Consider the following 25,892-nt stretch of genomic DNA (forward strand, 5'->3'; position numbering starts at 1 on the left):
CCGCCCTATGCCTCATCTCAGGGAGGAGACTGGAGGAGCCAGCCATTGGCTGATGCTGAGCATGTGACTATGCCCAGAGCCAGCCGGATGTAAACAGCATGGTAACTGGAAGATAGCGGGGGCAGTGCAGGGGCCCGGAGCGGCGGGGAGCAGGTAAGTAGAACTCTTCGGTTTCAGGGGCCATGCATTTTTACTAAGTGATCCTTTTAAGCCCCTGTTACACTGCACGACATTCAGGACAATTACTGGGACTCTGTCCAGGGGAGCGCTACTTCCTGATAATGGCCGGTATAATCTGCAGCCGATCAGCCCGTAAACAAAGAATCACTCATTTGTCGGCTAATTTGCATATTTTATCAGGACGAAAGAAGTCTGATTATCGTCAGCACATCTCCCGGTGTAATGAGGGATGGGCTACCAATCAATACTGCGGTAGCGATCATTCCTCCCCAGTCACTCTGCATTGGTTTGTGTAATAGGCCGATACAAATGAGCGCCAATCGACATTTGTTTATTTGAAATAAAGCAATGTGACAATGCGGCCCTCGGACCGAAAAAGGCTGTGCACCCCTGATTTAGCGTTTCCTGCAAAAGAGCCACATCAGCACGTAGATGTTATAAATGACGTACGGTCTTAATCCCGTAAAATTCCCGGTCGCTGCTCTCGTGTCTGTGTAATTTGTAGCCTCCCATTATTCTGGTAATGCACGCCATACCTCATCCCTCAGAAATACCGGACATTATTACACTGCCAAACAGAGAGCAGCATGTCCACGACGGGGTCCACAGCAGGGTATGGTAAGTGCCCAGCAAATTTCAGCGGCCATTTTGGCACTGCTCCTTTGGGTTTTCCTGGGTACTGCTGGTCATTCGGATGGTATGTGGCAGGGAAGGAGCTGGAGATTTCCTTGCAGAGGAGGGATCCCCCACGTTGGGCACCTGCTCACCACGATTATAGATGGGGGCCTTGTTCATAAAAAGCATCTGCCTTCAATGTCAAAGGCCTTGGTGGAGCCCTCCGCACATCGCACCTGTAGTATCGCCGGAACCTTATGTTGCACCAGTATAAAGCAGTATGAAGGCCACAGAAAGCCGTATTGAATAGCATCATCCTGTCACCCTGTGGAGGGCTATGCATGAATCATGTCCTCTTTATCGGAGACGTCACGGTATTTCATGATGACCTGCCAAGGTCTAGAAGGCCACTCACCCTCATTACCAGATCTAGCATCCTCTCCCAAGAAGGGGCCGGGTTGATGTGCCCCTTCGACCTTACATATTTCCTTAAGTCCCAGGGCTCTTGGTAGATCAGATTTGCAGACACGGCTCAGGGCCAAAGCTGGGACCATGTCAATGCCTTCTCTGAGGGTTGTTTCCTGTAAGATGCTTCTAATCCATGTTAGGAGCTGTAACGGCTACCCTTTGAATGAGAGGGTATCAGCCGTTGGGGACGTCCTCTTTCCTGGCAAGCTGCTGGGTACAAATACGGCTGGTATAATCCCATCCACGAGTTCCAGAGGTAGAGTCAGGTTCAGGTAGAGCGACGTAACAATCCCATAGATTTCCCTTTCCAAGAACGAGACGAGGCTCGTTTAAAGGGTCAAGCAGAACTGACTGTACTTCAGGTACAGCCTCTTTTATTCACAAACAAGAAACATAGTACTGCCCACAGGGTTTTGAAATACAACCAATCAGTATATTACAACACATACACAGCAACCAATCGTTCACGCCCCTAGAGGACCAGAAGGGAGACTGCGACACAGAACAGATACAACATATCCCCACAATGCATCATGGTTTCCTCCCCTCTGTCCCGGAGACAACCGAGGGATAATCCAATTATCTCTCAGGACAAAGGGAAATCGCCAATACACATGCGGGGACAACAGGACAGACATCACCATTTAAACACACAATGGGACAATAGAAACCCACCCAGCATATTCCAACTGCGTTCGGTCATATTAATAGTCCAGACCTGCGGCATAGTTCTGTTACAGGAGCCTTCTGAGAGCGGGTATGTAGTGGGCCCGGCGCCAGAGCATCTAGCAAAGAGGGGCAGGCGCGGTCACTGTTGAGGGAAGTGTTAGATTTAAATATATATATATATATATGCCCTTACATATATGCATGAATATTGGCCCTTTTATATTGTGTATATGTACATGCAGGTAGATGTGCCCCAAACATCTATATGTGTGTATCTGCCATGGCTCTCCCCCAGATATATATATATATATATATATGGGCCTATAACTGCCCATGTATGCCCCAGGTTTATGATGAGCATATATATATATATATATATATATATACTTAATATTCCCCCCATAGGCACAGCGTTCGTCCAGTTCCTGCAGGGGGGTGGATATGTCTCCAGGTGACTGGTGACTTCAAAGGCCTTTTGTTTAGTTTATCAGCCTAGTTACTATGTTCTGCCCCTCCTTATGTTTGTGACATGGCTGGGCGTGTGGTGCTGCTAGCCTCAGGGGGCCAACTGGCAGGCATACGTCAGTCACACTATGATGTCACATCCCTGAGGAGGGTGGGGTGTTTGAGGCTGATATAGGAGCCTGTAACCAGGAACAAGGGGCTCTTGGAATCTGGACTACAATGAGGGAACAGCTCGCTGAAGGAAGAGAGGCCACATGCGGCCACATGCTCCTGGAAATGGCTGAGTACCAACCATCCCCTAACCCCTGGCTGCAGCAATAATCCCTGATGAGCCTGTACCCTGGAAGCAGCCCAGTCACCCCCTGTATAACCCTTGGTTACCCTTAACCTCTCCTGCCCTGAGTCCCCCTATAATCCTAATATCCCCTGTGTTCCCCCAGGATTGTAGATCCCTCATATCCCCTGTTCCGTAATAACCCCTGGTTATTCCCCGTAGGGATAGTATATTGCCAGGATTGGGTGGGCTGCTGGTAAAGTGTATGCATGTGTATTATTTCAATTGTAGTTAGAAGTTGGGGAGGACTTGGGACTGTGTTAGTGTAGTATAGTGTGTGTACTTATATTGTTGTGTGCTGCTATAAATATATATATCTATTCCATTGATATAGATATATATAGTTATAAGCAAATACATATAGTGTGTGAATAAATCCCTGCAGAGCATTACTCCTCTGCATTGCTTTGTCCCTGCAGAGTCCTGACCATTAACCCCTTCACAACATGAGGCCCAGCTTCTGCCCTGCAAGTCCCTGCAGAGCATAAACACCCTTTCCTGAGTAACCCTTGCCCCGCCTTACCCAAAACCCTGTGTTCCTTGGCCTGCAGGTATTAACCCCTGCAGGGCCACAATTGTGTGATTAACCCACTTGTGCCCCCGTAGGGACAGTGAGTAGCCAGGCGGGTGTATAACCGATAATTGTATGTATGTAAGTGCATTATTGTAAGTATAGCTAGTGTGTGGGGTGGAATTTGGGATTGTGCTGTGTAGTGTAGTTAGGTTTGTATTGTGTTTATTGTAGTACCGTTTCTATACTGCGGTGTGTACTTCTATATGTATATATATTCATATCCATTGATCTATGAATATATATAGATATAGCATATTGTTAGACTTGTATAATTGTATTGTGTAATAAATATTCTTTATTGTTCATAATACAGTGTATGGTGTTTTTAGTAGTCGCCGCCGTAGTATAGTGATAGTAAGTCGCACGTAGTGTAGTTCAGTGTAGTGTATAGGTAACAGAGGTAGTTAACATAGTTAACCTATTTATATATTATGATGAAGGCATAAATAGGCGGAGTCATCACTAGACGGCTCCTCCTATTTATGAATATTAATTATTGAGATTTGCATAAATATCAATAATTAATATCCCCTTTAACATTGGCGAGTCAGGCCCACTGCTAGGAATTTGTATCTGTGTTTGGTTTTGGTGAGAGAAATAGTTTACGCTGTGAACTAGTCAGGTGGGAGGGACGCGGTCAGTGGATTCTGAGCGTCCATAGCCTGATAGTTCGGACAAGTAAAGCGGATTTCTCAATTAGAACTAGACACAAGGCAATTTCTACAGCAGAGAACCTAAAATCTTTTGTGATTTTTGTGTATTAACAATTTTCTGATTGCCTTGCACGCCCACTGAACACTGGAGATAAGTCGTCACATGCGTGACTGAAGAGAGGACCATCACCGTCGGAGATGAACAGAGAAGTCCGGCTGGAGGGGAGAAGGCGTTAAAGGACCTCCTCCACGCAGCACACAAGGGACAACAAAGGACAGCACCAAGGAATATGGCCTCTCATCAAGACGTAAGTATGGACTTCTCCACACTACACCAGCTAGCTAAACACAGCACATTTAACCCCATCCTCCCCACCACTCACAAGTCAGCAGAAATGCTGTGGTCCGATTTGTTAACACAGGCTTGTAGTTACGACAAGCTATGTGTTAACAAACGGACGGTGTTGAACAAGGCCACCAAACGGCTTCGGATGCTAGCCAAACTTGTGCAAACATTTGAGGTTAGCATCTGCAAGCCAATGGAAGTTGCGCTGGTGTCTCGGTCAACGGAGACAATTCCTCCGAACATTCACTGCCAATGCTGTGCTAATAATTCGGACCAGGTTTCGGCATTGCGGGCACAGCTGGCAGAGAATGTGCAGTCTACTGTTGACCGAGATGCGCAGGTGGCTAGGATAGAGTCACAGTTAGTAGAGCTGCAGAGGCAGAAGGAGGAAATTGAGGCTAAGTTGACTCAGTCTTATACTGAGGTCAAGGCCTTCAAGGAGCGGACTGCCTCTACTGACGTGACGGTAACCAAATTGAAGGATCACCAATTTGGTGCCGGCCCTTTCTTTTTCCGTGAAGTCAGGGGCGGAATCTCCCAAAACTTTGCCCTGTGCAGGGCAAAAAGGGGGGAGAGTAGTCTGTGACCGGTCAAATCCAAGCCAGTCCAGACTAACAGAGATTTTTCCCTGACTTTGGGAAAAAGAACTGTTGTGAAGAGTGCGTCCCTGAGAATGGACAGGAGAAGGGAGCACGGCTGCAGTGTAGACAGACCTGGGCCATGCAGAGCAAACATCAGATGTTTTGCATGTGGTGGCCTAGGTCACATAGCGAGACACTGCAACGCAGATAGGAACATAACACACAGGACAGGAAACCAAGTCACGTGTTTCAGGTGTGGGAACAAAGGACACATTGCAAGGAATTGCCCTTGTGCAAGTAATTGCAATGTGTCCAACAGTAGTATTAGCCAGGTAACAAATTGTGCAGTGGGGTCTAGTCAGCTTGGCCATAAAGGCGTTACCTCTCAGCGACACATGCCTCATCATGCGCTGAGGGGTCAGAATGGCCAAGCTAGACTAGGCAACATTTGACACCCCTGTACTATTTGTTACACAGTGTGTTCCCTGTGTATGTCCATGTTGTGTGTTTTTGTTATCTGTTTGTATGTTCTTCTTGATGTTGATGGTGGTAGTCCTTGTCTGCGAGTGTGTTCACCATGCTGATTTTTGTAGTTTACATTCCTTGCTGTAAGTCCGGTCACTGCTGTTTTTGTTTCATTCTGTGTCCCCTTAGAGTGGAACAGTGTTATACTGTGGATCGAGAACGTATAGGTTCGCGAGCAGATAATATCACACGGGAAATCCTGCTGGTCGGGAGAAGGCATAAGGACCTTCTTCATGCAGCACACAAAGGATGATGTGATATTATTCTGGGCAACCAGGGTCTCAGATCGATACAGATAACACTGTTGTGCTCAAGGTTTTCGGTAGGGCTGTGTTGCGCTGGGGACTGGGGCGGACAGACAACATTTGTGTAATGTTGTGCTGCGCACTTAATTCTAGTCCGAGCAGGTAGCACAGCTCTGATAGGGATTGGACACGGAGTGTTTGGCAGCAGAGTGTGGACTGTGTTCTTGTGTTGTGGGGTCCTGGGGAGCCAGGGCATGACTATGCCATTGGCTCTGCGGGCCTCCACAGGACGGGATCACAGGGGGAAATCAGCCTGGGTACACATGAGTGGACGGGGATGCGGTGCCATCTATAACAAGATGGTGCTTTGTCCACAGAACTCCAGTTATCCTAACCTAGTAGGGTGGCCATCCTTATCTGTTGGTGCAGAGGGATGTGTAGCAGAGGACGCAATCCTCTGAAGGTAGGGTGTTCAGACACCAGTGTTAGGATAACGAGGAGTCCTGTGAGATAAAGGGCAGCCGAATACCTTTCTCTACCCATGGGTCAAAGGTATTGGTGCTGGGATTTTGACATTTAATTGCACCGTGAGGGGAGAAATCTCCCAGGAGCGCCTGGTATTTTCTTCTGCCATAGGTGTGTTTATATGGAACAGAGGAAAAACACAGATGACGCCACAGAAGAGACCAGCTATCCCCCTGACACTCTTGTGAGGCTCCAGAGGATCCCACTGGATTTTGGCAACCAAGCGATCTTTGTTCAGAGGTGTTCTAGAGATGGAGGACTGTGCCACAATCCAGCGGGAGCATTATCTAAGGCTCTGGAGGAAGACTTGGAGATGTTCGGGTGGAAGAGCATATTCAGCTACGATCTCTTGTTTCACCCAGTGGAACTTCTTCTGGTTCTGGTCATCATCATCTACATTAGAGTGCGTATTGGAGGGTCAAGGGACTTATTGACCAAACACACCAGAACCAGACAGAACTTTACCAAACTAACCGGAGGAGGAGGCTCAGGACATAACTCAAACATTGTTCAGTAGCCAAATACCTTATGGACACACGTTATTTCCTATGAGGGTTCAGGACGTATAACTTGTGCTATCCTGAAACCCCATAGCAATATGTACATATATTGATTTTGTATGTTGGTCGATTGTGTACCCATAGACACTCTAGGTACAAATGTGTGACAGCCTATGCCCAGGGAAACTCGCCCAACGCACTGCGGTGAGTTATAATTTGGCTGTACACATTTGCATCCTATAGTAGTTTCCCATTGACACGGGGGTCTGTGACCTACCTGTGTCTTTGGAGGTGTAGAGAGATAGGCCAGGTTGCATGAGTCTCTATGGGTACACACATTTAATGGAATTTGGTGGTGTTGGGAGGGATGTGACCTGTTTTGTGTGAATGGGGAAGAGTAGATTCCCTAGGGACAGACCCCCCCCCTCCTTTACCAAGTTAATTTGCCACTTTAACCCCAAGAACGGTGACGTTTGTAAGGGTTGGACTGAATGTCAGTGAGTGCGGTGTTCTTTCCCGCAGTTAGAATTTAGGTACCATGACATCACTTCTTACCAAAAATTCTGACCTGCCTTGTAAAGACCTACGTATCCGTCCATGGGAGAACCTCCCCAACAACTGATTCTTCTATCAAGATGGAAGAAGCAGTGTCAGAAGAAAAGTCGTGCCGTTACTAACAGGAAGTCGTTCCACGGTTGACCGTACTACCTGGAGATCGTGAGGGTGAAGCTATCCCAGAGTCTGACTAAAGAAAGACTAAGATAGGGACGGCGGCGGGTACCTAAAGATCGACACTGACAGCGAAAACGAAAGGAGGCCAGTCCACGGTTGCTACGTGGATCGACCTATAGACTGTGAGGGTGCATTGGGAGAGGCTGATAACTGAAGATTGACACTGACAGACCACAGACCAAGAAAGTTCCAGAGAAGAAGATGGTGTATTCTGTGGATGGAGACGCCTGGTTACGTTGAAGGGCAGGTCGGAGGTGTTAGTGCGCTATGGGTGATGACTAGGTACCTAAGGGCCATATTACTTGAGTCCTTCCTGAACTGTTACCAAGAGGGGGGTTGAGGGGGCAAATATATCCCAACACTTCCCCAAAGTTTATTGTCGTATTGCGACAACAGGGGGATTGTTGAGGGAAGTGTTAGATTTAAATATATATATATATATATGCCCTTACATATATGCATGAATATTGGCCCTTTTATATTGTGTATATGTACATGCAGGTAGATGTGCCCCAAACATCTATATGTGTGTATCTGCCATGGCTCTCCCCCAGATATATATATATATATATATGGGCCTATAACTGCCCATGTATGCCCCAGGTTTATGATGAGCATATATATATATATATATATATATATACTTAATATTCCCCCCATAGGCACAGCGTTCGTCCAGTTCCTGCAGGGGGGTGGATATGTCTCCAGGTGACTGGTGACTTCAAAGGCCTTTTGTTTAGTTTATCAGCCTACTTACTATGTTCTGCCCCTCCTTATGTTTGTGACATGGCTGGGCGTGTGGTGCTGCTAGCCTCAGGGGGCCAACTGGCAGGCATACGTCAGTCACACTATGATGTCACATCCCTGAGGAGGGTGGGGTGTTTGAGGCTGATATAGGAGCCTGTAACCAGGAACAAGGGGCTCTTGGAATCTGGACTACAATGAGGGAACAGCTCGCTGAAGGAAGAGAGGCCACATGCGGCCACATGCTCCTGGAAATGGCTGAGTACCAACCATCCCCTAACCCCTGGCTGCAGCAATAATCCCTGATGAGCCTGTACCCTGGAAGCAGCCCAGTCACCCCCTGTATAACCCTTGGTTACCCTTAACCTCTCCTGCCCTGAGTCCCCCTATAATCCTAATATCCCCTGTGTTCCCCCAGGATTGTAGATCCCTCATATCCCCTGTTCCGTAATAACCCCTGGTTATTCCCCGTAGGGATAGTATATTGCCAGGATTGGGTGGGCTGCTGGTAAAGTGTATGCATGTGTATTATTTCAATTGTAGTTAGAAGTTGGGGAGGACTTGGGACTGTGTTAGTGTAGTATAGTGTGTGTACTTATATTGTTGTGTGCTGCTATAAATATATATATCTATTCCATTGATATAGATATATATAGTTATAAGCAAATACATATAGTGTGTGAATAAATCCCTGCAGAGCATTACTCCTCTGCATTGCTTTGTCCCTGCAGAGTCCTGACCATTAACCCCTTCACAACATGAGGCCCAGCTTCTGCCCTGCAAGTCCCTGCAGAGCATAAACACCCTTTCCTGAGTAACCCTTGCCCCGCCTTACCCAAAACCCTGTGTTCCTTGGCCTGCAGGTATTAACCCCTGCAGGGCCACAATTGTGTGATTAACCCACTTGTGCCCCCGTAGGGACAGTGAGTAGCCAGGCGGGTGTATAACCGATAATTGTATGTATGTAAGTGCATTATTGTAAGTATAGCTAGTGTGTGGGGTGGAATTTGGGATTGTGCTGTGTAGTGTAGTTAGGTTTGTATTGTGTTTATTGTAGTACCGTTTCTATACTGCGGTGTGTACTTCTATATGTATATATATTCATATCCATTGATCTATGAATATATAGATATAGCATATTGTTAGACTTGTATAATTGTATTGTGTAATAAATATTCTTTATTGTTCATAATACAGTGTATGGTGTTTTTAGTAGTCGCCGCCGTAGTATAGTGATAGTAAGTCGCACGTAGTGTAGTTCAGTGTAGTGTATAGGTAACAGAGGTAGTTAACATAGTTAACCTATTTATATATTATGATGAAGGCATAAATAGGCGGAGTCATCACTAGACGGCTCCTCCTATTTATGAATATTAATTATTGAGATTTGCATAAATATCAATAATTAATATCCCCTTTAACAGTCACCTTCCTGGGGGAAATGGCTGCGAGTTGTTGAGCCTCCGTTTTCTCCCACTTTTGGTACAAAGCACGAGGGTTGCTCATTGAAAACCCCACTATGCCAGGGCTGGTTGTGCCAACAGGTGGTAGATGGAGAGTAATTCTCTGCCAGAGGGACGAGAAGCTCCGCTGCCCGTGTCACTCCACACCAGCGCCGGAACTGGAAGCAAGAAGTAGGTTTTGAGGCCTTAAACCTTTCCCACTGCCTGAAAAAAGGACTAGGACGTTCTCATCCTTCTCAGCAAATACATTCAAAGACATCTGGCAATGTCCAAGGAGTGTAGCCTTTCTTCCTCCTCTGACACAACACTGGCAAGATTGGCAAAGGCGGGGGCATGGCCTGGCAGCCGATGGAGGTGGACATGTGCCCTGAGCCTCCTCTGGCAATCCCCCATGGGCACAGGATCCCCTGCAGCGCGGCACACTCCGGGACTTCGTCTTGCAGCCTGGATCAAGTGCACCACCATTTTCTCAGCCGGCCCTTCCGCGGCTAATTACCATGAACGGCAATAATGCAGATTGCGGTAATTAAAGGCTTTAGATGCTGTAATCGAGTGAGATCACAGCATCTAAATTCGCAAAAACCTACTGACACCCCCTGTGGCCAATGTGGGCATCGGTAATTGGCCGAACACTATAAGCCTCGCTCATGAGGCTGATAGTGTTCATGCTGCAGTTCTTATTTTGGCCACCAGGTGGCAGGCCAGGATAAGAAATGAGCAATTTTCAGTCCAAAACCAGTTAAAAATCCAATAAATATAGACATCATGGGTATCGCCGCGACCAAAAACACCCATATTATTAAAATATAAAACATTTTTCCAATATGGAGAATGGTGTAACGGAAAAAAGGGTCCAAATGGCTGATTTGCCATTTTTTCATTGCTTCTTTTCCCCACAAAAACTAATAAAATGGGATCAAAAAGTCCCGCACACTAAATAGTATCAATAAAAACTACAGACCGCCCCGCGAAAAATGAGCCCCACACAGTAGATACAAGTCTAAAAGAAATTGTGGGTCAGAATAGGGTGATGTAAAAAATATATTTTTAATCAAAGTTTACATTTATTTTTACACTATTTAGACATAAAAAACCTACACATATGGGGCATCGCTGTAATCGTACTGACCCAGATAATGGAGGGCATGGGGCAGGGCTGCCACAAATGAAACGCAGTGGGAACAAAACTCATAAAACGGTGGAGGAATTGTGTTTTTTTCCAACTCCACCCCATCCTAAGGGTTAAATAGCACCTGGAGCGGCAGGGCTCGCCTACCGCAGGCCGCACACTGTTTATGCTGGAAGTTCTTTATTTTCTGTTACCTGCAAAATACAGGCGTTCCTATGGGCGCCAAATACTCGCTTGGGAATCCAGCGACGCCCTGCTATTATCTGGCGAGGGACGTGTCTGCCGAACCTTCTTTTATTGAAGACCCGAACATTAGGGTGTTTAATTTAACCCTTAGGATACCGGAGGGTTTTTGGGAGTTAGAAAAAAAAACGCAATTCCTCTACCATTTTATGGGTTTTGTTCCCACTGAGTTTCGTTTGCGCAAAACTGGCCCCATGCCCTCCATTCGCTGGGTCAGTACGATTACAACGATGCCCCATATGTGTAGGTTTTTTATGTCTAAATAGTGTAAAAATAAAGTTAAACTTTAAAAAAACATTTCTTTACATCACCATATTCTGACCCCCATAACTTTTTTATACTTATATCTACTGAGCTTTGTGGGGGCTTATTTTCTGCGGGACGCTCTGTCGTTTTTATTGATACCATTTAGGAGTGTGCGTGACATTTTGATCACATTTTAATACTTTTTTGGGGAAAGAGAAGCGAATTGGCCATTTTTACCCATTTTTCCGTTACACCATTCGGCGTATTGGAATTTAAAAAAAATATTTTAATGGTAGGGTATTTATGGTCATGGTGATATCCATGATGTTTATATTTATTGCTATATAGGTATTTATTTTTTAATTATACAGAAAAATGGGTGATTTAAACTTATTTTAAATATATATTTTTAACATTTTTTAAAAAAAATTGTGATGATTTTGAAGCTCATATATGAGCCTATAAATTATGTTTTTTAATTTTACATTTTGCACTATCAGGGATTTTTAAAATGGATTTTGGACTAAAAATTGCTCATTTTTTATCCGGCCTGCCATCTGGTGGCCTCGTCGGCGAGGCTTATAGTGTTCAGAGCAACTACTGATGCCCACATTGGCCGCACGGGGGTGTCGGTAGGAAGCCTGGAATCGCAAGGTTTTTGCGCATTTAGATGCCGCGATCTCACTTGACCACGACACCTAAAGCCTTTAATTACAGTGATCGGTATTATTGCCGATCGCAGTAATTAGCTGTATCTCTCTGCTGTTTGAAACTACAGAGACTTGCCGGTCATGACACCCACTGCACCTGCCATGTTTGCCAGGTTAAAATTCACCTATACAGCCAACAAAAATCAAGTTTTTAAATGTAAAATTCTATGCTGCCCGCACAGGATGTCCACGCCAGCCATAACAAGGGGTGACAATACCCACAACACTGCAGTACCAGCCACTGTTTTATCCGACACCTTCTCTCTTTTATCATCTTTATAAAGATGATAAATTACGGCCATTACTTTCCAGTGGATGCAGAGCAGCTTATAGAAAATAGCGCCTAGTGACATCAACCACATGGTCTGTATCCACGTGGATGTCAAGTTCAGTCCACCGAGGAGTTCGGAGACTCCAATGGGAGGAAACGCTACAACATAAAACATGGACATCATCTATAAAACATCCCTCACAGCCCGCCGCTCTACAAGGAAACTAAAAACCACATGTGACGGACTGAACCGTCACTGGGGCTGCTGGAGAAGCCTGAGGGCTAGCCTCCTTCCTATGGACCCAGAACTATGGGGACCCCCTCAGACCTCTTGGGGTTACAAGGAACTGTGAACCCTGATTTATGTGTGGAGTTATAGGCCACATCTTTCCTATTGCCCATTGAAGGTGCAGGGTGTGAATCCCGCAACACAAAGAGGGTTAACTCTGCACTGAGACTCCCACTGAATGTGTTAGTGATAAGATGAGGATAGCTGACTCTAGGGGTAGCCGACTCCGGTGTAGAGGAGTAGATCACCCTATGATACACTCAGGAGATAACCCCATGACATGTGTCTCCTCGCCCCCTCTTCTTTCATGAAGACACTGGAGGGGACGTCTGGCTGAGTCATGCTGTTGGACGTCTTGCACTGTATACACTGAGTGGGGTCTTCAGTAAAGAGAGGTCATGATGGACTCTTCAGCACTGGTGTAGAGGATTAGATCGCCCTATGATGCACTCAGGAGACAGTCCCATCACATGAAGACGCTGGGGGGGGGGACGTCTGGCTGAGTCATGCTGTTGGACGTCTTGCACTGTATACACGGAGTGGGGTCTTCAGTAAAGAGAGGTCATGATGGACTCTTCAGCATTGGTGTAGAGGATTAGATCGCCCTATGATGCACTCAGGAGACAGTCCCATCACATGGAGACGCTGGGGGGGACGGGACGTCTGGCTGAGTCATGCTGTTGGACGTCTTGCACTGTATACACGGAGTGGGGTCTTCAGTAAAGAGAGGTCATGATGGACTCTTCAGCACTGGTGTAGAGGATTAGATCGCCCTATGATGCACTCAGGAGACAGTCCCATCACATGAAGACGCTGGGGGGGGGGGACGTCTGGCTGAGTCATGCTGTTGGACGTCTTGCACTGTATACACGGAGTGGGGTCTTCAGTAAAGAGAGGTCATGATGGACTCTTCAGCATTGGTGTAGAGGATTAGATCGCCCTATGATGCACTCAGGAGACAGTCCCATCACATGGAGACGCTGGGGGGGACGGGACGTCTGGCTGAGTCATGCTGTTGGACGTCTTGCACTGTATACACGGAGTGGGGTCTTCAGTAAAGAGAGGTCATGATGGACTCTTCAGCATTGGTGTAGAGGATTAGATTGCCCTATGATGCACTCAGGAGACAGTCCCATCACATGAAGACGCTGGGGGGGGGGGGGGACGTCTGGCTGAGTCATGCTGTTGGACGTCTAGCACTGTATACACGGAGTGGGGTCTTCAGTAAAGAGAGGTCATGGTGGACTCTTCAGCATTGGTGTAGAGGATTAGATCGCCCTATGATGCACTCAGGAGACAGTCCCATCACATGGAGACACTGGGGGGGGGGGGGGACGTCTGGCTGAGTCATGCTGTTGGACGTCTAGCACTGTATACACGGAGTGGGGTCTTCAGTAAAGAGAGGTCATGGTGGACTCTTCAGCATTGGTGTAGAGGATTAGATCGCCCTATGATGCACTCAGGAGACAGTCCCATCACATGGAGACGCTGGGGGGGACGTCTGGCTGAGTCATGCTGTTGGACGTCTTGCACTGTATACACGGAGTGGGGTCTTCAGTAAAGAGAGGTCATGGTGGACTCTTCAGCATTGGTGTAGAGGATTAGATCGCCCTATGATGCACTCAGGAGACAGTCCCATCACATGGAGACGCTGGGGGGGACGTCTGGCTGAGTCATGCTGTTGGACGTCTTGCACTGTATACACGGAGTGGGGTCTTCAGTAAAGAGAGGTCACGATGGACTCTTCAGCACTGGTGTAGAGGATTAGATCGCCCTATGATGCACTCAGGAGACAGTCCCATCACATGGAGACACTGGGGGGGGGACGTCTGGCTGAGTCATGCTGTTGGACGTCTTGCACTGTATACACGGAGTTGGGTCTTCAGTAAAGAGAGGTCATGGTGGACTCTTCAGCATTGGTGTAGAGGATTAGATCGCCCTATGATGCACTCAGGAGACAGTCCCATCACATGGAGACGCTGGGGGGGGACGTCTGGCTGAGTCATGCTGTTGGACGTCTTGCACTGTATACACGGAGTGGGGTCTTCAGTAAAGAGAGGTCATGATGGACTCTTCAGCATTGGTGTAGAGGATTAGATCGCCCTATGATGCACTCAGGAGACAGTCCCATCACATGGAGACGCTGGGGGGGGGGGGTGACGTCTGGCTGAGTCATGCTGTTGGACGTCTTGCACTGTATACACGGAGTGGGGTCTTCAGTAAAGAGAGGTCACGATGGACTCTTCAGCATTGGTGTAGAGGATTAGATCGCCCTATGATGCACTCAGGAGACAGTCCCATCACATGAAGACGCTGGGGGGGGGGGGGACGTCTGGCTGAGTCATGCTGTTGGACGTCTTGCACTGTATACACGGAGTGGGGTCTTCAGTAAAGAGAGGTCATGATGGACTCTTCAGCATTGGTGTAGAGGATTAGATCGCCCTATGATGCACTCAGGAGACAGTCCCATCACATGAAGACGCTGGGGGGGGGGGGGACGTCTGGCTGAGTCATGCTGTTGGACGTCTTGCACTGTATACACGGAGTGGGGTCTTCAGTAAAGAGAGGTCATGGTGGACTCTTCAGCACTGGTGTAGAGGATTAGATCGCCCTATGATGCACTCAGGAGACAGTCCCATCACATGAAGACGCTGGGGGGGACGTCTGGCTGAGTCATGCTGTTGGACGTCTTGCACTGTATACACGGAGTGGGGTCTTCAGTAAAGAGAGGTCATGGTGGACTCTTCAGCACTGGTGTAGAGGATTAGATCGCCCTATGATGCACTCAGGAGACAGTCCCATCACATGGAGACGCTGGGGGGGGGACGTCTGGCTGAGTCATGCTGTTGGACGTCTTGCACTGTATACACGGAGTGGGGTCTTCAGTAAAGAGAGGTCATGGTGGACTCTTCAGCACTGGTGTAGAGGATTAGATCGCCCTATGATGCACTCAGGAGACAGTCCCATCACATGGAGACGCTGGGGGGGGGACGTCTGGCTGAGTCATGCTGTTGGACGTCTTGCACTGTATACACGGAGTGGGGTCTTCAGTAAAGAGAGGTCATGGTGGACTCTTCAGCACTGGTGTAGAGGATTAGATCGCCCTATGATGCACTCAGGAGACAGTCCCATCACATGAAGACGCTGGGGGGGACGTCTGGCTGAGTCATGCTGTTGGACGTCTTGCACTGTATACACGGAGTGGGGTCTTCAGTAAAGAGAGGTCATGGTGGACTCTTCAGCACTGGTGTAGAGGATTAGATCGCCCTATGATGCACTCAGGAGACAGTCCCATCACATGGAGACGCTGGGGGGGACGTCTGGCTGAGTCATGCTGTTGGACGTCTTGCACTGTATACACGGAGTGGGGTCTTCAGTAAAGAGAGGTCATGATGGACTCTTCAGCACTGGTGTAGAGGATTAGATCGCCCTATGATGCACTCAGGAGACAGTCCCATCACATGAAGACACTGGGGGGGGCGGGACGTCTGGCTGAGTCATGCTGTTGGACGTCTTGCACTGTATACACGGAGTGGGGTCTTCAGTAAAGAGAGGTCATGGTGGACTCTTCAGCACTGGTGTAGAGGATTAGATCGCCCTATGATGCACTCAGGAGACAGTCCCATCACATGGAGACGCTGGGGGGGGGGACGGACGTCTGGCTGAGTCATGCTGTTGGACGTCTTGCACTGTATACACGGAGTGGGGTCTTCAGTAAAGAGAGGTCATGGTGGACTCTTCAGCACTGGTGTAGAGGATTAGATCGCCCTATGATGCACTCAGGAGACAGTCCCATCACATGGAGACGCTGGGGGGGGGGGACGGACGTCTGGCTGAGTCATGCTGTTGGACGTCTTGCACTGTATACACGGAGTGGGGTCTTCAGTAAAGAGAGGTCATGGTGGACTCTTCAGCACTGGTGTAGAGGATTAGATCGCCCTATGATGCACTCAGGAGACAGTCCCATCACATGGAGACGCTGGGGGGGACGTCTGGCTGAGTCATGCTGTTGGACGTCTTGCACTGTATACACGGAGTGGGGTCTTCAGTAAAGAGAGGTCATGATGGACTCTTCAGCATTGGTGTAGAGGATTAGATCGCCCTATGATGCACTCAGGAGACAGTCCCATCACATGGAGACACTAGGGGGGACGTCTGGCTGAGTCATGCTGTTGGACGTCTTGCACTGTATACACGGAGTGGGGTCTTCAGTAAAGAGAGGTCATGGTGGACTCTTCAGCACTGGTGTAGAGGATTAGATCGCCCTATGATGCACTCAGGAGACAGTCCCATCACATGGAGACACTAGGGGGGACGTCTGGCTGAGTCATGCTGTTGGACGTCTTGCACTGTATACACGGAGTGGGGTCTTCAGTAAAGAGAGGTCATGGTGGACTCTTCAGCACTGGTGTAGAGGATTAGATCGCCCTATGATGCACTCAGGAGACAGTCCCATCACATGAAGACGCTGGGGGGGGGGGGGGGGGGGGACGTCTGGCTGAGTCATGCTGTTGGACGTCTTGCACTGTATACACGGAGTGGGGTCTTCAGTAAAGAGAGGTCATGATGGACTCTTCAGCATTGGTGTAGAGGATTAGATCGCCCTATGATGCACTCAGGAGACAGTCCCATCACATGGAGACGCTGGGGGGGGGGGGGGACGTCTGGCTGAGTCATGCTGTTGGACGTCTTGCACTGTATACACGGAGTGGGGTCTTCAGTAAAGAGAGGTCATGATGGACTCTTCAGCACTGGTGTAGAGGATTAGATTGCCCTATGATGCACTCAGGAGACAGTCCCATCACATGGAGACACTAGGGGGGACGTCTGGCTGAGTCATGCTGTTGGACGTCTTGCACTGTATACACGGAGTGGGGTCTTCAGTAAAGAGAGGTCATGGTGGACTCTTCAGCACTGGTGTAGAGGATTAGATCGCCCTATGATGCACTCAGGAGACAGTCCCATCACATGGAGACGCTGGGGGGGGACGTCTGGCTGAGTCATGCTGTTGGACGTCTTGCACTGTATACACGGAGTGGGGTCTTCAGTAAAGTCAGTTCTTGATTTGTTTCACCCTCAACATAGAGCCTCGTCTCGTGTGTGTGTGTGTGGGGGGGGGGGGGGGGGGCAGCTATATTTACTCCCCTGGGATTACAACACGGTTCTGCCCACTGGATCCTGGTCTTGGAGCCAGGATGGGCGAGGACAGGGAGACCCCAGCCAACAGTGCTGATGGGGTCCGGTGGAGGGCTTGGAAGTACTCGGTGAGCACTAGGAAGCATCGATTGGCGGAGACACCCAGTAGGGGTACCAAGCGGTCCGCACATAACTAATAGAAATAAAAATCGTAGCATTTCTGGAACATTTTATAGAAAGTCATGATGGGAAAACAGCTCCTGTTAAAGTGACAGGCATTGAAAAAGTCACAGCAAATAGAAGAGGGGGCAGCCTGTCATCAACGTGATGCTGCCCGCACCGAGGGCTGAGAAGTGACAGAAATGATGATTTCAGCCGTGTGTTCTTGCGTTCCCGAGAACCAGCATGGTAATCACTGCAGCCCAGGCCTGGAAAGAGTCCCGGCCTCCTGAGAAGAGTCCTGGTGATTATCCTCCAGCTCTCCCGCCCGTCTGCTGATGATTGGCAGAGAGAGAGGGAGAAACGAGGTAGAAGCCGCTCACTCATCAGCAGGCGGGCGGGAATAGCCAGGACTCTTCTCAGGAGGCCAGGACTCTTCTCCAGGCCCAGTCTGCAATGATTGTGATGTTGGTTCTTTCAGCTGAAATCAGCGCGTCTGTCACTATTTTATGCTGCCCTCCGTGCGCTCAGCATTAGGTTGATGACAGGTTCCATTCAACCCTTAGAAGACCAGCGCCAAACATGTATGGTGCAGCTGGATGTGACTTTGGGACCAGCGCCAAACATGTATGGTGCAGCTGGATGTGACTTTGGGACCAGCGCCAAACATGTATGGTGCAGCTGGATGTGACTTTGGGACCAGCGCCAAACATGTATGGTGCAGGTGGATGTGACTTTGGGAACAGCGCCAAACATGTATGGTGCAGGTGGATGTGACTTTGGGACCAGCGCCAAACATGTATGGTGCAGCTGGATGTGACTTTGGGACCAGCGCCAAACATGTATGGTGCAGCTGGATGTGACTTTGGGACCAGCGCCAAACATGTATGGTGCAGGTGGATGTGACTTTGGGACCGGCGCCAAACATGTATGGTGCAGCTGGATGTGACTTTGGGACCAGCGCCAAACATGTATGGTGCAGCTGGATGTGACTTTGGGACCAGCGTCATACATGTATGGTGCAGCTGGATGTGACTTTGGGACCAGCGCCAAACATGTATGGTGCAGGTGGATGTGACTTTGGGACCAGCGCCAAACATGTATGGTGCAGCTGGATGTGACTTTGGGACCAGCGCCAAACATGTATGGTGCAGGTGGATGTGACTTTGGGACCAGCGCCAAACATGTATGGTGCAGCTGGATGTGACTTTGGGACCAGCGCCAAACATGTATGGTGCAGCTGGATGTGACTTTGGGACCAGCGCCAAACATGTATGGTGCAGCTGGATGTGACTTTGGGACCAGCGCCAAACATGTATGGTGCAGCTGGATGTGACTTTGGGACCAGCGCCAAACATGTATGGTGCAGCTGGATGTGACTTTGGGACCAGCGCCAAACATGTATGGTGCAGCTGGATGTGACTTTGGGACCAGCGCCAAACATGTATGGTGCAGCTGGATGTGACTTTGGGACCAGCGCCAAACATGTATGGTGCAGCTGGATGTGACTTTGGGACCAGCGCCAAACATGTATGGTGCAGCTGGATGTGACTTTGGGACCAGCGCCAAACATGTATGGTGCAGCTGGATGTGACTTTGGGACCAGCGCCAAACATGTATGGTGCAGCTGGATGTGACTTTGGGACCAGCGCCAAACATGTATGGTGCAGCTGGATGTGACTTTGGGACCAGCGCCAAACATGTATGGTGCAGCTGGATGTGACTTTGGGACCAGCGCCAAACATGTATGGTGCAGCTGGATGTGACTTTGGGACCAGCGCCAAACATGTATGGTGCAGCTGGATGTGACTTTGGGACCAGCGCCAAACATGTATGGTGCAGCTGGATGTGACTTTGGGACCAGCGCCAAACATGTATGGTGCAGCTGGATGTGACTTTGGGACCAGCGCCAAACATGTATGGTGCAGCTGGATGTGACTTTGGGACCAGCGCCAAACATGTATGGTGCAGCTGGATGTGACTTTGGGACCAGCGCCAAACATGTATGGTGCAGCTGGATGTGACTTTGGGACCAGCGCCAAACATGTATGGTGCAGCTGGATGTGACTTTGGGACCAGCGCCAAACATGTATGGTGCAGCTGGATGTGACTTTGGGACCAGCGCCAAACATGTATGGTGCAGCTGGATGTGACTTTGGGACCAGCGCCAAACATGTATGGTGCAGCTGGATGTGACTTTGGGACCAGCGCCAAACATGTATGGTGCAGCTGGATGTGACTTTGGGACCAGCGCCAAACATGTATGGTGCAGCTGGATGTGACTTTGGGACCAGCGCCAAACATGTATGGTGCAGGTGGATGTGACTTTGGGACCCGCGCCAAACATGTATGGTACAGCTGGATGTGACTTTGGGACCAGCGCCAAACATGTATGGTGCAGCTGGATGTGACTTTGGGACCCGCGCCAAACATGTATGGTGCAGGTGGATGTGACTTTGGGACCAGCGTCAAACATGTATGGTGCAGGTGGATGTGACTTTGGGACCGGCGCCAAACATGTATGGTGCAGGTGGATGTGACTTTGGGACCAGCGCCAAACATGTATGGTGCAGCTGGATGTGACTTTGGGACCAGCGCCAAACATGTATGGTGCAGCTGGATGTGACTTTGGGACCAACGCCAAACATGTATGGTGCAGGTGGATGTGACTTTGGGACCAGCGTCATACATGTATGGTGCAGCTGGATGTGACTTTGGGACCAGCGTCATACATGTATGGTGCAGCTGGATGTGACTTTGGGACCAGCGCCAAACATGTATGGTGCAGCTGGATGTGACTTTGGGACCAGCGCCAAACATGTATGGTGCAGCTGGATGTGACTTTGGGACCAGCGCCAAACATGTATGGTGCAGCTGGATGTGACTTTGGGACCAGCGCCAAACATGTATGGTGCAGCTGGATGTGACTTTGGGACCAGCGCCAAACATGTATGGTGCAGCTGGATGTGACTTTGGGACCAGCGCCAAACATGTATGGTGCAGCTGGATGTGACTTTGGGACCAGCGCCAAACATGTATGGTGCAGCTGGATGTGACTTTGGGACCAGCGCCAAACATGTATGGTGCAGGTGGATGTGACTTTGGGACCAGCGCCAAACATGTATGGTGCAGGTGGATGTGACTTTGGGACCAGCGCCAAACATGTATGGTGCAGGTGGATGTGACTTTGGGAACAGCGCCAAACATGTATGGTGCAGCTGGATGTGACTTTGGGACCAGCGCCAAACATGTATGGTGCAGCTGGATGTGACTTTGGGACCAGCGTCATACATGTATGGTGCAGGTGGATGTGACTTTGGGACCAGCGCCAAACATGTATGGTGCAGGTGGATGTGACTTTGGGACCAGCGCCAAACATGTATGGTGCAGCTGGATGTGACTTTGGGACCAGCGCCAAACATGTATGGTGCAGGCTGGATGTGACTTTGGGACCAGCGCCAAACATGTATGGTGCAGCTGGATGTGACTTTGGGACCAGCGCCAAACATGTATGGTGCAGCTGGATGTGACTTTGGGACCAGCGCCAAACATGTATGGTGCAGGCTGGATGTGACTTTGGGACCAGCGCCAAACATGTATGGTGCAGCTGGATGTGACTTTGGGACCAGCGCCAAACATGTATGGTGCAGCTGGATGTGACTTTGGGACCAGCGCCAAACATGTATGGTGCAGCTGGATGTGACTTTGGGACCAGCGCCAAACATGTATGGTGCAGGTGGATGTGACTTTGGGACCAGCGCCAAACATGTATGGTGCAGCTGGATGTGACTTTGGGACCAGCGTCAAACATGTATGGTGCAGCTGGATGTGACTTTGGGACCAGCGCCAAACATGTATGGTGCAGGTGGATGTGACTTTGGGACCAGCGCCAAACATGTATGGTGCAGGTGGATGTGACTTTGGGACCAGCGTCAAACATGTATGGTGCAGCTGGATGTGACTTTGGGACCCGCGCCAAACATGTATGGTGCAGGTGGATGTGACTTTGGGACCAGCGCCAAACATGTATGGTGCAGCTGGATGTGACTTTGGGACCAGCGCCAAACATGTATGGTGCAGCTGGATGTGACTTTGGGACCGGCGCCAAACATGTATGGTGCAGCTGGATGTGACTTTGGGACCAGCGCCAAACATGTATGGTGCAGGTGGATGTGACTTTGGGACCAGCGCCAAACATGTATGGTGCAGCTGGATGTGACTTTGGGACCAGCGCCAAACATGTATGGTGCAGCTGGATGTGACTTTGGGACCAGCGCCAAACATGTATGGTGCAGGTGGATGTGACTTTGGGACCGGCGCCAAACATGTATGGTGCAGCTGGATGTGACTTTGGGACCGGCGCCAAACATGTATGGTGCAGCTGGATGTGACTTTGGGACCAGCGCCAAACATGTATGGTGCAGCTGGATGTGACTTTGGGACCAGCGCCAAACATGTATGGTGCAGCTGGATGTGACTTTGGGACCAGCGCCAAACATGTATGGTGCAGCTGGATGTGACTTTGGGACCAGCGCCAAACATGTATGGTGCAGCTGGATGTGACTTTGGGACCAGCGCCAAACATGTATGGTGCAGGTGGATGTGACTTTGGGACCAGCGCCAAACATGTATGGTGCAGCTGGATGTGACTTTGGGACCAGCGCCAAACATGTATGGTGCAGCTGGATGTGACTTTGGGACCAGCGCCAAACATGTATGGTGCAGCTGGATGTGACTTTGGGACCAACGCCAAACATGTATGGTGCAGCTGGATGTGACTTTGGGACCAACGCCAAACATGTATGGTGCAGGTGGATGTGACTTTGGGACCAGCGTCAAACATGTATGGTGCAGCTGGATGTGGCTTTGGGACCAGCGCCAAACATGTATGGTGCAGCTGGATGTGACTTTGGGACCAGCGTCATACATGTATGGTGCAGCTGGATGTGACTTTGGGACCAGCGCCAAACATGTATGGTGCAGCTGGATGTGACTTTGGGACCAGCGTCAAACATGTATGGTGCAGCTGGATGTGACTTTGGGACCAGCGCCAAACATGTATGGTGCAGCTGGATGTGACTTTGGGACCAGCGCCAAACATGTATGGTGCAGCTGGATGTGACTTTGGGACCAGCGCCAAACATGTATGGTGCAGCTGGATGTGACTTTGGGACCAGCGCCAAACATGTATGGTGCAGGTGGATGTGACTTTGGGACCAGCGTCAAACATGTATGGTGCAGCTGGATGTGACTTTGGGACCAGCGCCAAACATGTATGGTGCAGGTGGATGTGACTTTGGGAACAGCGCCAAACATGTATGGTGCAGGTGGATGTGACTTTGGGACCAGAGCCAAACATGTATGGTGCAGGTGGATGTGACTTTGGGACCGGCGCCAAACATGTATGGTGCAGCTGGATGTGACTTTGGGACCAGCGTCATACATGTATGGTGCAGGTGGATGTGACTTTGGGACCAGCGCCAAACATGTATGGTGCAGCTGGATGTGACTTTGGGACCAGCGCCAAACATGTATGGTGCAGGTGGATGTGACTTTGGGACCAGCGCCAAACATGTATGGTGCAGCTGGATGTGACTTTGGGACCAGCGCCAAACATGTATGGTGCAGCTGGATGTGGCTTTGGGACCAGCGTCAAACATGTATGGTGCAGCTGGATGTGACTTTGGGACCCGCGCCAAACATGTATGGTGCAGCTGGATGTGACTTTGGGACCAGCGCCAAACATGTATGGTGCAGCTGGATGTGACTTTGGGACCAGCGCCAAACATGTATGGTGCAGCTGGATGTGACTTTGGGACCAGCGCCAAACATGTATGGTGCAGCTGGATGTGACTTTGGGACCAGCGCCAAACATGTATGGTGCAGCTGGATGTGACTTTGGGACCCGCGCCAAACATGTATGGTGCAGCTGGATGTGACTTTGGGAACAGCGCCAAACATGTATGGTGCAGGTGGATGTGACTTTGGGACCGGCGCCAAACATGTATGGTGCAGCTGGATGTGACTTTGGGACCAGCGCCAAACATGTATGGTGCAGGTGGATGTGACTTTGGGACCAGCGTCAAACATGTATGGTGCAGGTGGATGTGACTTTGGGACCAGCGCCAAACATGTATGGTGCAGCTGGATGTGACTTTGGGACCAGCGCCAAACATGTATGGTGCAGCTGGATGTGACTTTGGGACCGGCGCCAAACATGTATGGTGCAGCTGGATGTGACTTTGGGACCAGCGCCAAACATGTATGGTGCAGCTGGATGTGACTTTGGGACCGGCGCCAAACATGTATGGTGCAGCTGGATGTGACTTTGGGACCAGCGTCATACATGTATGGTGCAGCTGGATGTGACTTTGGGACCAGCGTCATACATGGTGCAGCTGGATGTGACTTTGGGACCAGCGTCATACATGTATGGTGCAGCTGGATGTGACTTTGGGACCAGCGTCATACATGTATGGTGCAGGTGGATGTGACTTTGGGACCAGCGCCAAACATGTATGGTGCAGGTGGATGTGACTTTGGGACCGGCGCCAAACATGTATGGCACAAGGTCTGCCGGGTTCTGGGGCAGGTTCGCGGAGGCTCTTACCGGCAGGCATCCATACTGGGTAAGGGCAGCATGGTGTATCCCCCCCTGCAGCTCCAAGCGCTGCGATTAGCCGGTCAATGAAGACCAGCACACCGCAGCGCCAGAAGCAGCACATCGCTGCCGGGGGGGGCATGGGGAGGTGACCGATGCTGGACTAGTCGGGCATGGGAACAACGCTCCAGCCAGCGTCAGAGGGAACAGGAAGAATCCCTCTAGACGGACCTGTGCCCCTCTGTGCTGTGTCTGCTGGGACTTGTGGTGCACCACCACTGCTTACTGTAAAGAAGAATCTGCTGCGGTGATTTATTCCAGATCCCTAATCCACCCCCTTCCAAACCCTGATCCCTGATCCCCTCCCCTGTCCGATTTTGCCTATGGCGAACAAATTGTACATTTTTTTGCACTTTTTCTGTGACCGCCAAGCGCGGATCGGTCCGTAATCCACGGCTCAGCACCTGGGCTCGTTTTTAGTGCAGATTTTTTTATTTTCATCTGTGTTTTTGTTTAAGTGATAGAATCTTCTAGATCCGTGGATTTTTAGAAGTGAAGGTTCATCCAGGTCACGGTGAATCCGTGAACCCGATGCGAGCGCCAATACCTGGATATAATCTATAATAGGAGAATAGACGTGGCGCGGGCTCGTGTCCGGGGGACCGCCGTCCGATATACAGCGTAAACGGAAAACATATGACTGTGCAGGTTCTCCTGTATCCAGGCCGTGGCGAAGCTGTGGGGAATAAATCAGGGCCACCGGACGTCCTGAAGATTTACGGAAAACGTTTCCCTCGTTCTTCCAACGAGCTTTCCCAATTCTGAGCGACTGGACAGGAATTCTGGGAATAAATATGTAACTGAATCCACATCTGGTAATTATACCCAGCACGGGGTCAGAGGTCATTCTACCCAGCACGGGGTCAGAGGTCATTCTACCCAGCACGGGGTCAGAGGTCAGTCTACCCAGCATGGGGTCAGAGGTCCTTCTACTCAGCACGGGGTCAGAGGTCAGTCTACCCAGCACGGGGTCAGAGGTCAGTCTACCCAGCACGGGGTCAGAGGTCCTTCTACCCAGCACGGGGTCAGAGGTCAGTCTACCCAGCACGGGGTCAGAGGTCAGTCTACCCAGCATGGGGTCAGAGGTCAGTCTACCCAGCATGGTGTCAGAGGTCAGTCTACCCAGCACGGGGTCAGAGGTCAGTCTACCCAGCATGGGGTCAGAGGTCAGTCTACCCAGCATGGTGTGTTCCTAAAGGGGGAGGAGGAGGAAGGACAGAGCCCTGGCTGCGCACGCAGGAGGCCTCAGAGTGGCCCCCACTCCACGGAGTATTCCTTCCATCCATGATGGGCCCTGTAGTTTTACCACCTCACACCTCTGATTCATTTCTGCGAGACACCTTAAGATGTTGGTTCGGGGGGTGCTCTTTCCAAAATGGGGTCACTTCTTGGGGTTTTGAATTTCTGGAGACCTCAGAAATTTTAAAAA

The sequence above is a fragment of the Bufo gargarizans genome, chromosome 6 (genome assembly GCF_014858855.1).
Source record: "Bufo gargarizans isolate SCDJY-AF-19 chromosome 6, ASM1485885v1, whole genome shotgun sequence".
In the NCBI taxonomy this organism is placed as follows: Eukaryota; Metazoa; Chordata; class Amphibia; order Anura; family Bufonidae; genus Bufo; species Bufo gargarizans.